Here is a 16,338-nt window from a genome sequence, read left to right as displayed (position 1 = left end):
CTGCAATTATAATAGAAAAAACGCACCTTTGGGGAAAAAAACGCATATAAACCGCAAGTAAACCGCAATGTCATATAATGATACTTAGAAATCTGAGCCAGACCGGTTTTTTGGTTGAACCCTGGGTCCGAACCGGATCTTGAGAGAGACCAATAATCAGTATAAAACAAGTGGATCTACGGAATCGGGGTATACCACTGAGGAAGGGGAAAGCGTCTCCCCGAAAAGCGTCTGGTGAATACTTGAAAAATACTCCGCTCTCCATGGATAAAAGTGCACTATAAAGAAGAAAAATCTGGATTTTCTGTACCTTAGAAAAGACCTCAGATACGTCATTAACCTGCGCCTGAAGTTACAAGTACCCATACTACGTCAGCTGTTAGGAAGCAGCTGTGGGACACACGTGGGACGCGACAGACTCCATAGCCGGGACGCCGGCTTTCAGTACGGAGGATGAGTCGACTTACTAGTCCCAGTGAACCCGAGAACCAGGCAAAGGTAAGCCCACATAGTGGGTAAAAACCTAAGAGGCAATAGACTAAACTAATAAGACGGAGGAATTGATGAATTGCACCCAGCTATTTGCTGAGAATATCTTCCAGCTATTGAACTAAACTGAATGAATCATAAATTACATATTGTTGATATCACAGAGACTGGATACTTTCTACAAAAATCAAAAACTGGATAGGAGAAATTATCCATATGCAGCGTCACTTTGTATATTCAGAGATGGACACAAAGTACATTCACTGAGGACATTCAGCGGTATTTAACACTCACATGTGTTTTTTCTATTGGATATAGGATTTGAATTGTATTGTTTAATATATTCTTAGTGGATTGGTTATATTTACCTGTCTTTTTAGAATTGATTGGTTATATCTACCTGTCTTTTTAGGATTGATATATTATAGAGGTTACACTACTTTGGCGAAGGTTGCCCATACAACATATTCTCCCCCCTCTCGATTGTATTGGGGAAGACCTTAGTGAGGATTCTTGGATCGGTGACCTCTGTCCAAAGAATTTTTATGTTATTTTATTGTCTTGGATCAACTCCATTTTTTTAATATATGTTATAATAAATTTGTCCTATATTTCCGTATATGAGTGCCCATCCATATTATTTACTCCATGTTCCTTTAACCTTAGCATTATTTCCGGACTATATATGACATCTGGATTGCAGTTTTGTAATTTGATGCAATTTTAGGAGGCTGCAGAGTCATTTTTTAAAGCTCTCATGTTTGCTAACTTACTTTGCTCCTATTCCTCTATATCTGTTTTGACTAAAGTCTCTTTATTAGTTGAATTCCTTCTCTCACAGTAACCCTTCAACATACCCTAAAGCTTGAATATATGGCCCTGGGTTGCCACATGTTTAGGTTTCCTTTCCAATACAAGCAAAGAACACAATTTACTTGTCCACTTGCTCAGTATGTTTGCAGATACCATGATGAATTACAGTAGTTGCCCATAGAAACCAATCACATTGATCCATTCATTGTAGTGGTTTGCAATAGGTGTTCTAGCATCCTTGCTTCCTATTAAGGTGTCTGTACTTTTGGCACCCTTGTATCACATTTCTGCCGGTTTAGTGTATTCTGAGCCTCCATTGCATACCATTACCTGTGCCTGAAATGGCAACAAATGAATGAATGAATCAGAATGGATGAAGAAACAATAAAATATGCTAAAATTTTCAAAGATATTATATAATTACTATAACATGTCAGTCATATGGATCTAAAAGGAGCTCCAGCATCATCATTACTCTAAGAAAGCATTACACATTAGTCTAATTGGCAAGATAAATGTACCATATAAGAAATGCATTTTTCTGAGGTGTGGTAGATAATACGAACATGGGGATTGTGTAATAACATTGATGTGACTGGAATTTCAGAGCACAGTGCAATGATGAATATGTCTGCTTCTGACCACTTAGTCATTGTCTAGAAATGTCGGCAATCCTTAGAAAAAGCATACTGATGCTGAAAACTATTTATTTTGTCTTCTACCTAAATAATGTCTTGTCCTGCACACTCATCATGTGACACATTTTAGTAATATGTTTTAATAGTGATACAAATTTCCACTTAATCGAGTGGCTTTAAAGAAGTTGTCCAACTTCCAAATGTGTTTTAAATAACCCTTCCACCCAGAGGGACATAATGAAGTATACTTACCTGCATAACGACAATCAGTTCCACTGCTTTCTTCTGTGAACTGTGGTCCCTGCATGTAAACGTCTGGCATGGATGGGGGTCATGTGTGCTTCTGCAGCCAATAACTGGCCGTAGCAGTGAATTTATCTGTGGGGACCACAAACCGTATTGTACACAGAATTGCATCATTTCTAGAGTTCCTGCTGTACAATAGATAGTAATGGAGCGATTGTGCATGAGATATGCTGTAATGCTGAGCAGCCTGACAGCAAAGCCCAGCAATGCAAAGTGAATATAGCATTGGACAATAGAGTAGTGAGGCCCCACCTCCTCGCCCTCTGATCAGCTCTTCACTTGGATGCAAGCCATTATAGTCACATTCTAGGACAGGTTGTTGGAGGCCATTTTTTTATATACCTTCCTTTTACTCTCTAGCTGGTTCAGACCACCATGATGACTTCTTTAAAGAGGTTTTTCAGGAATTAGGAAAATTAAAATACCTAAATATTACTTTATTATAAATGTGTTCCCAAATATCTTTCATTAGTTATAATGGCTTGTTTTGTCTGAGAAGCAGTGGCGACTCTAGGCATAATATATACTGGGAGCACATAAGATACCACAGTTAAAAATGGGGGGGCACTAATAATTTTCACCACTTAATGACACTACTGAAAAAAACGAAATAAGTATATATAAATAAGATTACAAAATACGAGAAAATTGCAAGGATGATATTTTATTGTACTAACCTAATACTTAACCCCTTAGTGACCAAGCACATTTAAAAAAAATTGCATTCCAAGAGCTAGAACTTTTTAGTTTTTTCATAAATGTACTTGTATGATGTCTTATTTTTTGCAGGACAAGTTATAGTTTTTAATGCACCATTTTAAATACATGTAATGATTGATTAAAGCCAGCTGTTTAGCTAAAACCCCCTTTGTTTAAAGTCAGTAAAAACACTTATGGGTGGTCAATAAGGGGTGAGAGACAAGCTTTCAAGAGTTTTCCTTTCTTCCTCAGTAATGCTTCAGACCTGAGAAAGAGAGAAACACTCTCGAAAACTTTTCTTTATAGCAGTTTGAGCGAACACCAGGGCTGTGTAAATAATCCCATATGTTAAACATTTCACTAATGAAGACCAATAGAACAGATCTTTGTTAGAGTTGAGCGAACACCTGGATGTTCGGGTTCGAGAAGTTCGGCCGAACATCCCGGAAATGTTCGGGTTCGGGATCCGAACCCGATCCGAACTTCGTCCCGAACCCGAACCCCATTGAAGTCAATGGGGACCCGAACTTTTCGGCACTAAAAAGGCTGTAAAACAGCCCAGGAAAGAGCTAGAGGGCTGCAAAAGGCAGCAACATGTAGGTAAATCCCCTGCAAACAAATGTGGATAGGGAAATGAATTAAAATAAAAATTAAATAAATAAAAATTAACCAAAATCAATTGGAGAGAGGTTCCATAGCAGAGAATCTGGCTTCCCGTCACCCACCACTGGAACAGTCCATTCTCAGATATTTAGGCCCCGGCACCCAGGCAGAGGAGAGAGGTCCCGTAACAGAGAATCTGTCTTCATGTCAGCAGAGAATTAGTCTGCATGTCATAGCAGAGAATGAGGCTTCACGTCAGCCACCACTGCAACAGTCCATTGGCATATATTTAGGCCCAGCACCCAGGCAGAGGAGGGAGGTCCCGTAACAGAGAATCTGTCTTCATGTCAGCAGAGAATTAGTCTGCATGTCATAGCAGAGAATGAGGCTTCACGTCAGCCACCACTGCAACAGTCCATTGGCATATATTTAGGCCCAGCACACACACAGGCAGAGGAGAGAGGTCCCGTAACAGAGAATCTGGCTTCATGTCAGCAGAGAATCAGTCTGCATGTCATAGCAGAGAATGAGGCTTCACGTCAGCCACCACTGCAACAGTCCATTGGCATATATTTAGGCCCAGCACACACACAGGCAGAGGAGAGAGGTCCCGTAACAGAGAATCTGGCTTCATGTCAGCAGAGAATCAGTCTGCATGTCATAGCAGAGAATGAGGCTTCACGTCAGCCACCACTGCAACAGTCCATTGGCATATATTTAGGCCCAGCACACACACAGGCAGAGGAGAGAGGTCCCGTAACAGAGAATCTGTCTTCATGTCAGCAGAGAATTAGTCTGCATGTCATAGCAGAGAATGAGGCTTCACGTCAGCCACCACTGCAACAGTCCATTGGCATATATTTAGGCCCAGCACACACACAGGCAGAGGAGAGAGGTCCCGTAACAGAGAATCTGGCTTCATGTCAGCAGAGAATCAGTCTGCATGTCATAGCAGAGAATGAGGCTTCACGTCAGCCACCACTGCAACAGTCCATTGGCATATATTTAGGCCCAGCACCCAGGCAGAGGAGGGAGGTCCCGTAACAGAGAATCTGTCTTCATGTCAGCAGAGAATTAGTCTGCATGTCATAGCAGAGAATGAGGCTTCACGTCAGCCACCACTGCAACAGTCCATTGGCATATATTTAGGCCCAGCACACACACAGGCAGAGGAGAGAGGTCCCGTAACAGAGAATCTGGCTTCATGTCAGCAGAGAATTAGTCTGCATGTCATAGCAGAGAATGAGGCTTCACGTCAGCCACCACTGCAACAGTCCATTGGCATATATTTAGGCCCAGCACACACACAGGCAGAGGAGAGAGGTCCCGTAACAGAGAATCTGGCTTCATGTCAGCAGAGAATCAGTCTGCATGTCATAGCAGAGAATGAGGCTTCACGTCAGCCACCACTGCAACAGTCCATTGGCATATATTTATGCCCAGCACACACACAGGCAGAGGAGAGAGGTCCCGTAACAGAGGATCTGGCTTCATGTCAGCAGAGAATCAGTCTGCATGTCATAGCAGAGAATCAGGCTTCACGTCAGCCACCACTGCAACAGTCCATTGTCATAAATTTAGGCCCAGCACCCAGGCAGAGGAGAGAGGTCCCGTAACAGAGAATCTGGCTTCATGTCAGCAGAGAATCAGTCTTCATATCATAGCAGATATTCAGGCTTCACGTCACCCACCACTGTAAGAGTCAATTTTCATAAATTTAGGCCCAGAACCCAGGCAGAGGAGAAAGGTCCCGTAACAGACAATCTGGCTTCATGTCAGCAGAGAATCAGTCTTCATATCATAGCAGAGAATCAGGCTTCACGTCACCCACCACTGTAAGAGTCAATTTTCATAAATTTAGGCCCAGAACCCAGGCAGAGGAGAAAGGTCCCGTAACAGACAATCTGGCTTCATGTCAGCAGAGAATCAGTCTTCATATCATAGCAGAGAATCAGGCTTCACGTCACCCACCACTGCAACAGTCCATTGGCATATATTTAGGCCTAGCACACAGGCAGAGCAGAGAGGTCCCGTAACAGACAATCTGGCTTCATGACAGCAGAGAATCAGTCTGCATGTCATAGCAGAGAATCAGGCTTCACGTCAGCCACCACTGCAACAGTCCATTGTCATAAATTTAGGCCCAGCACCCAGGCAGAGGAGAGAGGTCCCGTAACAGAGGATCTGGCTTCATGTCAGCAGAGAATCAGTCTGCATGTCATAGCAGAGAATGAGGCTTCACGTCAGCCACCACTGCAACAGTCCATTGTCATAAATTTAGGCCCAGCACCCAGGCAGAGGAGAGAGGTCCCGTAACAGACAATCTGGCTTCATGTCAGCAGAGAATTAGTCTGCATGTCATAGCAGAGAATGAGGCTTCACGTCAGCCACCACTGCAACAGTCCATTGGCATATATTTAGGCCTAGCACACAGGCAGAGGAGAGAGGTCCCGTAACAGACAATCTGGCTTCATGTCAGCAGAGAATCAGTCTGCATGTCATAGCAGAGAATGAGGCTTCACGTCACCCACCACTGCAACAGTCCATTGGCATATATTTAGGCCTAGCACACAGGCAGAGCAGAGAGGTCCCGTAACAGACAATCTGGCTTCATGTCAGCAGAGAATCAGTCTGCATGTCATAGCAGAGAATGAGGCTTCACGTCACCCACCACTGCAACAGTCCATTGGCATATATTTAGGCCTAGCACACAGGCAGAGCAGAGAGGTCCCGTAACAGACAATCTGGCTTCATGACAGCAGAGAATCAGTCTGCATGTCATAGCAGAGAATGAGGCTTCACGTCAGCCACCACTGCAACAGTCCATTGTCATAAATTTAGGCCCAGCACCCAGGCAGAGGAGAGAGGTCCCGTAACAGACAATCTGGCTTCATGTCAGCAGAGAATTAGTCTGCATGTCATAGCAGAGAATCAGGCTTCATGTCAGCCACCACTGCAACAGTCCATTGGCATATATTTAGGCCTAGCACACAGGCAGAGGAGAGGTTCATTCAACTTTGGGTAGCATCGCAATATAATGGTAAAATGAAAATAAAAATAGGATTGAATGAGGAAGTGCCCTGGAGTCCAATAATATATGGTTATGGGGAGGTAGTTAATGTCTAATCTGGACAAGGGACGGACAGGTCCTGTGGGATCCATGCCTGGTTCATTTTTATGAACGTCAGCTTGTCCACATTGGCTGTAGACAGGCGGCTGCGTTTGTCTGTAATGACGCCCCCTGCCGTGCTGAATACACGTTCAGACAAAACGCTGGCTGCCGGGCAGGCCAGCACCTCCAAGGCATAAAAGGCTAGCTCTGGCCACGTGGACAATTTAGAGACCCAGAAGTTGAATGGGGCCGAACCATCAGTCAGTACGTGGAGGGGTGTGCACACGTACTGTTCCACCATGTTAGTGAAATGTTGCCTCCTGCTAACACGTTGCGTATCAGGTGGTGGTGCAGTTAGCTGTGGCGTGTTGACAAAAGTTTTCCACATCTCTGCCATGCTAACCCTGCCCTCAGAGGAGCTGGCCGTGACACAGCTGCCTTGGCGACCTCTTGCTCCTCCTCTGCCTTGGCCTTGGGCTTCCACTTGTTCCCCTGTGACATTTGGGAATGCTCTCAGTAGCGCGTCTACCAACGTGCGCTTGTACTCGCGCATCTTCCTATCACGCTCCAGTGCAGGAAGTAAGGTGGGCACATTGTCTTTGTAGCGTGGATCCAGCAGGGTGGCAACCCAGTAGTCCGCACAGGTTAAAATGTGGGCAACTCTGCTGTCGTTGCGCAGGCACTGCAGCATGTAGTCGCTCATGTGTGCCAGGCTGCCCAGGGATAAGGACAAGCTGTCCTCTGTGGGAGGCGTATCGTCATCGTCCTGCCTTTCCCCCCAGCCACGCACCAGTGATGGACCCGAGCTGCGTTGGGTGCCACCCCGCTGTGACCATGCTTCATCCTCATCCTCCTCCACCTCCTCCTCATCCTCGTCCTCCTCGTCCTCCAGTAGTGGGCCCTGGCTGGCCACATTTGTACCTGGCCTCTGCTGTTGCCAAAAACCTCCCTCTGAGTCACTTCGAAGAGACTGGCCTGAAAGTGCTAAAAATGACCCCTCTTCCTCCTCCTCCTCCTCCTGGGCCACCTCCTCTTCCATCATCGCCCTAAGTGTTTTCTCAAGGAGACATAGAAGTGGTATTGTAACGCTGATAACGGTGTCATCGCCACTGGCCATGTTGGTGGAGTACTCGAAACAGCGCAACAGGGCACACAGGTCTCGCATGGAGGCCCAGTCATTGGTGGTGAAGTGGTGCTGTTCTGTAGTGCGACTGACCCGTGCGTGCTGCAGCTGAAACTCCACTATGGCCTGCTGCTGCTCGCACAGTCTGTCCAGCATGTGCAAGGTGGAGTTCCACCTGGTGGGCACGTCGCATATGAGGCGGTGAGCGGGAAGGCCGAAGTTACGCTGTAGCGCAGACAGGCGAGCAGCAGCAGGATGTGAACGCCGGAAGCGCGAACAGACGGCCCGCACTTTATGCAGCAGCTCTGACATGTCGGGGTAGTTGTGAATGAACTTCTGCACCACCAAATTCAGCACATGCGCCAAGCAAGGGATGTGCGTCAAATTGGCTAGTCCCAGAGCTGCAACGAGATTTCGCCCATTATCACACACCACCAGGCCGGGCTTGAGGCTCACCGGCAGCAACCACTCGTCGGTCTGTTGTTCTATACCCCGCCACAACTCCTGTGCGGTGTGGGGCCTGTCCCCCAAACATATGAGTTTCAGAATGGCCTGCTGACGTTTACCCCGGGCTGTGCTGAAGTTGGTGGTGAAGGTGTGTGGCTGACTGGATGAGCAGGTGGAAGAAGAGGAGGAGGAAGCCGAGAAGGAGGAGGTGGCAACAGGAGGCAAAGAATGTTGCCCTGCGATCCTTGGCGGCGGAAGGACGTGCGCCAAACAGCTCTCCGCCTGGGGCCCAGCTGCCACTACATTTACCCAGTGTGCAGTTAGGGAGATATAGCGTCCCTGGCCGTGCTTACTGGTCCACGTATCTGTGGTTAGGTGGACCTTGCCACAGATGGCGTTGCGCAGTGCACACTTGATTTTATCGGATACTTGGTTGTGCAGGGAAGGCACGGCTCTCTTGGAGAAGTAGTGCCGGCTGGGAACAACATACTGTGGGACAGCAAGCGACATGAGCTGTTTGAAGCTGTCTGTGTCCACCAGCCTAAATGACAGCATTTCATAGGCCAGTAGTTTAGAAATGCTGGCATTCAGGGCCAGGGATCGAGGGTGGCTAGGTGGGAATTTACGCTTTCTATCAAATGTTTGTGAGATGGAGAGCTGAACGCTGGCGTGTGACATGGTTGAGACGCTTGGTGACGGAGGTGGTGGTGGTGGTGTTGGTGGTACATCCCCTGTTTGCTGGGCGGCAGGTGCCAACGTTCCTCCAGAGGCGGAGGAAGAGGCCGAGGCGGCAGCAGCAGAATAGGCCGAGGCGGCAGCAGCAGAAGAGGTAGCAGGGGGAGCCTGAGTGACTTCCTTGGTTTTAAGGTGTTTACTCCACTGCAGTTCATGCTTTGCATGCAGGTGCCTGGTCATGCAGGTTGTGCTCAGGTTCAGAACGTTAATGCCTCGCTTCAGGCTCTGATGGCACAGCGTGCAAACCACTCGGGTCTTGTCGTCAGCACATTGTTTGAAGAAGTGCCATGCCAGGGAACTCCTTGAAGCTGCCTTTGGGGTGCTCGGTCCCAGATGGCGGCGGTCAGTAGCAGGCGGAGTCTCTTGGCGGCGGGTGTTCTGCTTTTGCCCACTGCTCCCTCTTTTGCTACGCTGTTGGCTCGGTCTCACCACTGCCTCTTCCTCCGAACTGTGAAAGTCAGTGGCACGACCTTCATTCCATGTGGGGTCTAGGACCTCATCGTCCCCTGCATCGTCTTCCACCCAGTCTTGATCCCTGACCTCCTGTTCAGTCTGCACACTGCAGAAAGACGCAGCAGTTGGCACCTGTGTTTCGTCATCATCAGAGACATGCTGAGGTGGTATTCCCATGTCCTCATCATCAGGAAACATAAGTGGTTGTGCGTCAGTGCATTCTATGTCTTTCACCGCTGGGGAAGGGCTAGGTGGATGCCCTTGGGAAACCCTGCCAGCGGAGTCTTCAAACAGCATAAGAGACTGCTGCATAACTTGAGGCTGAGACAGTTTCCCTGGTATGCATGGGGGTGATGTGACAGACTGATGGGGTTGGTTTTCAGGCGCCATCTGTGCGCTTTCTGCAGAAGACTGGGTGGGAGATAATGTGAACGTGCTGGATCCACTGTCGGCCACCCAATTGACTAATGCCTGTACCTGCTCAGGCCTTACCATCCTTAGAACGGCATTGGGCCCCACCATATATCGCTGTAAATTCTGGCGGCTACTGGGACCTGAGGTAGTTGGTACACTAGGACGTGTGGATGTGGCAGAACGGCCACGTCCTCTCCCAGCACCAGAGGGTCCACTAACACCACCACGACCATGTCCACGTCCGCGTCCCTTACTAGATGTTTTTCTCATTGTTATGGTTCACCACAACAACAAATATATTATTTGGCCCAATGTATTGTATTCAAATTCAGCGGGATATAAATTTGAGGCCTAGTATTTAGGCGCTGGGTGACCGGTATGGATTTAGTGACAGAATTAGACTTGGAAATGCACAGAAGCGTGTGTGTGAAGTTATTCTGAATGACCCTATGTGCACCTTCAATATGATCTACCCTTTTAGGGATAGATTTCAAATAGCTCTGATATAGCAGAAACCACTAAATTATGAAATTGCTAAATTGGGAATTGTACTTCAACCCAGAACAAAAAATGTGCTTTGACGGACACTAAATAACTTTCCCAGCTACAACAGGACAGCGGTAACGAGAGATTTAGCGGGATATAAATTTGAGGCCTAGTATTTAGGCGCTGGGTGACAGGTATGGGTTTAGTGACAGAATTAGACTTGAAAATACACAGTAGCGGGTGTGTGTGAAGTTATTCTGAATGACCCAATGTGCACCTTGAATATTATATACCCTTTTAGGGATAGATTTCAAATAGCTCTGATATAGCAGAAACCACTAAATTATGAAATTGCTAAATTGGGAATTGTACTTCAACCCAGAACAAAAAATGTGCTTTGACGGACACTAAATAACTTTCCCAGCTACAACAGGACAGCGGTAACGAGAGATTTAGCGGGATATAAATTTGAGGCCTAGTATTTAGGCGCTGGGTGACCGGTATGGATTTAGTGACAGAATTAGACTGGGATATGGCCAAAAAATAACCACACTATTGCTGGTTAAATGCACTTGGTGACGGGCGCAGCTTGCCCCTGATGTAGTATATGGCCAAAAAATGAACAGACTATTGCTGGTTAAATGCACTTGGTGTCACAGCTTGACCAACCACACTACTGAGGGTTAAATGCACTTGGTGACGGGCGCAGCTTGCCCCTGATGTAGTATATGGCCAAAAAATAAACAGACTATTGCTGGTTAAATGCACTTGGTGTGACAGCTTCACCCTGATGTAGGCTTTAGCCAGAAAACAACCACACCATTGAGGGTTAAATGCACTTGGTGACAGGCGCAGCTTGCCCCTGATTTTGTATATGGCCAAAAAATGAACAGACTATTGCTGGTTAAATGCACTTGGTGTGACAGCTTCACCCTGATGTAGGCTTTAGCCAAAAAACAACCACACCATTGAGGGTTAAATGCACTTGGTGACAGGCGCAGCTTGCCCCTGATTTTGTATATGGCCAAAAAATGAACAGACTATTGCTGGTTAAATGCACTTGGTGTGACAGCTTCACCCTGATGTAGGCTTTAGCCAAAAAACAACCACACCATTGAGGGTTAAATGCACTTGGTGACAGGCGCAGCTTGCCCCTGATTTTGTATATGGCCAAAAAATGAACAGACTATTGCTGGTTAAATGCACTTGGTGTGACAGCTTCACCCTGATGTAGGCTTTAGCCAAAAAACAACCACACCATTGAGGGTTAAATGCACTTGGTCGCAGCTTGTGCTGGCGCACCACAAGACACAAAATGGCCGCCGATCACCCCAGAAAAATGTGACTGACAAACGGTCTGGGCAGCCTAAAAACAGTGAGCAATTGAGGATCAGCAGCTCAATGATCCACAGCTGCAGATCGATCAGTTAATCAAGTCCTTTGGAGGAGTTAATCTGCCTAATCTCGCCCTACTGTCGCAGCCGCAACCTCTCCCTACGCTAATCAGAGCAGAGTGACGGGCGGCGCTATGTGACTCCAGCTTAAATAGAGGCTGGGTCACATGGTGCTCTGGCCAATCACAGCCATGCCAATAGTAGGCATGGCTGTGATGGCCTCTTGGGGCAAGTAGTATGACGCTTGTTGATTGGCTGCTTTGCAGCCTTTCAAAAAGCGCCAAGAAAGCGTCACAAAAGCGCCAAGAAAGCGACGAACACCGAACCCGAACCCGGACTTTTACGAAAATGTCCGGGTTCGGGTCCGTGTCACGGACACCCCAAAATTCGGTACGAACCCGAACTATACAGTTCGAGTTCGCTCATCCCTAATCTTTGTAGCTCTACAAAAGGAGTCTTCTTCGACATATAGCCCTGGGATTCTGGCAGTGATATTGGGATATTACGCTTTAGATATGGAAGTCCCGGCCCAGGTCAGACAGATCTGGATGAGGGGTCTGATGGTGGCAAAAGTTATTCTAGTCAAACATTTGGGGTCTGTCTCCCCACCCTCGATAAACGAATTGATTCTGTACGTCCAACAAATTAAACTCTATGAGGATATGGAAAGGAAATGGACAGCGGCACGTGTGACCGTTCAGACATAGTGACTAGTGTAATTATGCCTGTTTGTACCAGAGATGCAGTGACGACAGCCAATTGGGGGGAAGGGGGTGGGAGGATATAGGTTTATTTTCTATACTATTGGTGAATGTACAGTTTTGTTTATAATCTGTGTAGGATTTTGTGCTATGTGATAGGGTAGACTGATACTGTTTTATAGTAACTACCCTGTGTTCGCAGTTTTTTCTATTACAATATGCGTTGTTATGTATAGAGAAGAAAATTAAATAAAATAGATATAAAAAAAAAAAGAAGACCAATGAACAGACGCTCACAGGCTTATTCACAAAAGGGTGAAGAGTTTGGAGAAGGGAACAATTTAGGACAACATAACTGAATAGGAAAGTGAGCTGAATTAGAGAATTTTTTCCAAATATTGTCCTATATTGTTCACTTCTCCTGACTTCTCCAAACTCTTCACCCTTTTTGTGAAATAACCCTGTGGGTGTTGTTAGTGTATGCAACTAATACTACTTATTCTGCTTGTAACGCAGAATGCGGTGGTCAGGAGTGCATGTAACTCAGGGTGCGCTGGTCAGGGGTGCTTGTAACGCAAGGTGCGCTAGTCAGGGGTGCATGTACCACAGGCTGTGCTGCTCAGGGGTGCATGTACCACAGGCTGCTCTGGTCAGGGGTGCATGTAACGCAGAGTGCGGCGGTCAGGGGTGCCTGTAACTCAGGGTGCGCTGGTCAGGGGTGCTTGTAACGCAAGGTACGCTAGTCAGGGGTGCATGTACCACAGGCTGCGCTGGACAGGGGTGCATGTAACGCAGGGTGCGCTGGACAGGGGTGCATGTAATGCACGGGGCGCTGGTCAGGGGTGCATCGCAGAAAAGGTACTTACAGTTCTGATGTGCTCTGTCCTTGTGCCTTCTTCCTCTAGGCGTGGTGGCAGAGGGAACGATGTTTCCTGATGTTAAATCCCCAAGACGCATTCTTTTCTGCCTCTGCAGGCCCTGTTAGGCTGAAATACACAAGTAGCCAATGGCAGTGCTGCCCTCTCCCTCCCAGCCAATAGCAGCTGAGGTGGGCAGGGGAAGATTCACTTGGCTGCCGACTGTCAAGGAGCCCATAGCGGGTGGGCAGCATAGGCAGTACTATCAGTTTGGCAAAACTGACTGATTACCGCTGTACTCAGGGCCATCTTTATTATTGATTGGACCCTGGGCAAGAATTCACTTGGGTCCCCTGGATCCTGCCTTCCCACACTCTAGCATGCAATAATGCCCTCTACCACAACACACGCACACCAAAAAAAATCCACACACCTCGTAGAGTAGTAAACTTTAATAATTATGAGTGGCCACTAGAGGTGTTCCTTGGCAGTAATGTAAATGCTGCCTTTTTTTTCTGAAAAGGCAGTGTTTACATTAAAAAGCTTGCAGAGACATGCTATAGACACCAGAACTACTACGTTTAGCTGTTGTGGTTCTGGTGACTATAGTGTCCCTTAATATAGAGAAAAAAAAGAATCAGCACAAATGTACCAAATAAAATGGCTGTATCATTATTCTAAAAATTAAAAAAGCACAACTTCTGACAAAAATATATAGTATTTTGCAGATGAATTTTTTTGTAAACTGTTCAGATAGTACTGTACTACTAACCCCTCCATCCACCCCTACATGCAGTGTAATACAGCGCCACATACCTCTTACATCCAGTGACGTCTCTTTGATGTAGATGTTCTCTTTCCTTATCTTCTCCTTTCAGACCTTCAGACGAGACCACCATTTTTCAGCCATTTCTCGTCTCTGCAGTTTAACAAACAAAATCTTTGTTTACTACTTTTCCATCATTCTCCCATCTTCTGGATAAATCATCCTACCACCCCCAATACTGTGCCGCTGTGCTCCCCAATACTATACTGCAGAAACAGGTAAATCACCTGATAATAGTAGTACCATGCAGATAGTGCCCTTTAATAATTATTGGCACACAATGCCCTAAAATAACTGAGCCCAGAAAATAGTGCCCCTGACACTAATAATGTTAACATAATGTGCCCCAAAAATAATTGTGGTAAGCTGATACTGTACCAAGGTGCCCCCACAGAAATAGTGTTCCCAAAAGTCCCACCAATAGGAATAATTTTATGATAGAGCACACATGATAGTAATATTGCTCCTACAGTGCCCCTAACATGTCCCCACTGTGCCCCAAAAGTAATAATGCTCCCATAGTGCCAAAACTAGTAATCATGTTCCCCATAGACCCCCCAGTAGTAATAAAGGCCATCATAATGCCCCCAGTAGTAATAATTATCCTTATAATGTGCCAGTGCAAAAAATACCCCTTTTAATGCCCCCAGTTGTGCTAATGTCCCCATAGTGCCCCCATAATGTGCCAGTTAAAATACCCGTATATAGTTCCCCCAGTAAATGCCCCATAGCACTCCTCTTCCCTTCTTCCTAGTGCCCCCATAATGTACCAGTATAAAATGCCCCATGTATAGTGCCCCAGTAGTGTCACCCATAATTTGCAAGTATAAAATACCCCTTTTTAGCGCCCCCATAGATGAGCCCATAGTACTCCTCTCTCCCCTTCCCCATAGTACCCACCATAATGTGCTCGTATAAAATACACCAATACAGAGCCCCCCATATAAAATACTCCTTCTTTGGGGCTCAGTAAAAGCCACCATAGTGGTCCTCTCCCCTTCTCCCATATAAAATACCCCTTCTTTGTGGCCTCAGTAGATGCCGCCATAGTGCCCCTAATAATGTGCCAGTAAGAAGTGCCCCCATAGATGCCCCCACAGTGCCCCCAATAATGTGCCAGTAAGATATCCCCCCAAAGATGCCCCCCAATAATGTGCCAGTAACAAGTGCCCCCATACATGCCCTCCAATCATGTGCCAGTAACAAATGCCCCATAGATGCCCCCCGATCATGTGCCAGTAACAAGTTCCTCCATAGATGCCCCCAATCATGTGCCAGTAACAAGTACCCCATAAAAGCCTACCAATCATGTGGCAGTAACAAGTACCCCCATAGATGCCCCTCAATCATGTGCCAGTAGCAAGTACCCCCATTGATGCACCCAAATCATGTGCCAATGACTAGTGCCCCCATAGATGCCTCCCAATCATGTGCCAGTAACAAGTGCCCCATAGATGCCCCCCAATCATGTGCCAGTAACAGGTGCCCCCATAGATGCCCCCAATCATGTGCCAGTAATAAGTGCCCCATATATGCCCCCCAATCATGTGCCAGTAACAAGTGCCCCCATAGATGCCCCCCAATCATAGGCCAGTAACAAGTACCCTATAGATGACCCCCAATCATGTGTCAGTAACAGTTGCCCCCATAGATGCCACCCAATCATCAGCCAATAACAAGTGCCCCATAGATGCCCCCAATCATGTGCCAGTAGTAAGTGCCCCCATAGATGCACCCCAATCATGTGCCAGTAACAAGTGCCCCATAGATGCCCCCCAATCATGTGCCAGTAACAGGTGCCCCCATAGATGCCCCCAATCATGTGCCAGTAACAAGTGCCCCCCTAGATGCCCCCCAATTATGTCCTAGTAACAAGTGCCCCATAGATGCCCCCAATCATGTGCCAGTAACAAGTGCCATATAGATGCTCCCGAATCATGTGCCAGTAACAGGTGCCTGCATAGATGCCACCCCAATCATGTGCCAGTAACAAGTGCCCCATATATGCCACCCCAATCATGTGCCAGTAACAGGTGCCCTCATAGATGCCCCCAATCATGAGCCAATAACAAGTGCCCCATAGATGCCCCCCAATCATGTGCCAGTAGTAAGTGCCCCCATAGATGCCCCCCCAATCATGTGCCAGTAACAGGTGCCCCATAGATGCCCCCAATCATGTGCCAGTAACAAGTGCCCCTATAGATGCCCCCAATCATGTGCCAGTAACAATTGCCCCCATAAA

Source organism: Bufo gargarizans, chromosome 4 (genome assembly GCF_014858855.1).
Source record: "Bufo gargarizans isolate SCDJY-AF-19 chromosome 4, ASM1485885v1, whole genome shotgun sequence".
NCBI classification, from domain to species: Eukaryota; Metazoa; Chordata; class Amphibia; order Anura; family Bufonidae; genus Bufo; species Bufo gargarizans.
The sequence above is the reverse complement of the archived record's forward strand: the minus strand, read 5'-3'. Positions refer to the sequence as shown.